At 40.8% G+C, this 1,282-nt stretch overlaps 1 pseudogene; it reads right to left on the minus strand.

The window, feature by feature from the left end:
- Window positions 1-398: 398 nt before the first annotated feature.
- On the minus strand, window positions 399-778 carry LOC118984588 (COX assembly mitochondrial protein 2 homolog; annotated as a pseudogene).
- Window positions 779-1,282: the final 504 nt, after the last annotated feature.

Here is a 1,282-nt window from a genome sequence, read left to right on the forward strand (position 1 = left end):
ACAGAAAACTGTACTTGAACAACAATTACATTAAATAATTTTTTAAAGAAAAAAGTGCTAAACAAATAGGGAATCAAATCTTAAAGAATTTAAAAAGAGTATATATCCAGGTTAAGTTTATTTCAAGAATTTATTTTAGGCTTTTTTAAAGTCAATTATTTTATTAGGGAAATAGAAGTTATTCAGATGTTAACTGGATGTAGGCAAAGGAAAGAAACATTAAAAGTCAGTGTGTTGGTAAAGGAACCAGAGAATTCGTTAGGTTCTGCCCAACAAATATTCCAAATCCAGGGTTTCCGTATCTCTCCATGGCTCAGTTTCTCAGGGATCACTTGCTATTCAAAACATACCGGAGACCAAATGAAATGGGATTCTTTTGGTTATCGACCAAGAGTCTTTAGGTCTTCTCTCAGACAAAGCATCTGGTGAAAATACAATTTATGTTTCAGATGCATCTGGAGAAGTAAAAAGTCTCTCTCCCATTGCTATGCTCCATGCTCTTGGTCCTCTCTTCCATGTACTCATTCTCCAAGCATTTTCTCATCTCCCAATCAAGGTCATTGCAATGACCAAAACATTCCAGAACGCTGTGATTTCTGGGACAATCCTTCAGTTCATCGAGACGTTGCATTCTTGGGTGTGCAGGGGTGGAAGCCAGCCAGGATGCATCTTCAGGAGCCCAGCAAAGCAACCAGACTCGCGGCCACGTGAGGAGGGCTGAGGGGTGTTCTCCACTGAGCACTCCTCAGCCAGAGGCCAGCTTGTCTGCCCGCCAGAGCCAGGCGAGCTCCAGGTGGGGAACGCTCCCCACCCTCCACAGCTGACCCACCCACCCAGCCCCCTAGTCTTTGTTTTTGAAGTTCAGAATCAATCAATTATTTCATCACATTAAAATAGAAGAAAGTCTATGATCATCTCAGTAGATGCAGAATAATTCTGATCAAATTCAACAACATTCATTTAAAAAAATTCTTTGGAAGCTGGGAATAGAAGAAAACTTTCTGAATCTGAGAATCAATATATACAAAAAATTAGAGAAAACAAGCCCTGGCTGGTGTAGCTCAGTGGATTGAGTGCGGGCTGTGAACTAAAGGGTTGTGATTCAACTCCCAGTCAGGGCACATGCCTGGGTTGGGGGCCAGGTCCCCAGTGGGTACCATGTGAGAGGCAACCATACATTGATGTTTCTCTCCATCTCTTTCTCCTTCCCTTCCCCTCTCTCTAAAAATAAAGAAATAAAATATTTTTTAAAAATTAGAGAAAACAATGTATTTAATAATGA

Source organism: Sturnira hondurensis, unplaced genomic scaffold, assembly GCF_014824575.4.
Source record: "Sturnira hondurensis isolate 20B ecotype Veracruz unplaced genomic scaffold, ASM1482457v3 Scaffold0003693, whole genome shotgun sequence".
Classification (NCBI taxonomy): Eukaryota; Metazoa; Chordata; class Mammalia; order Chiroptera; family Phyllostomidae; genus Sturnira; species Sturnira hondurensis.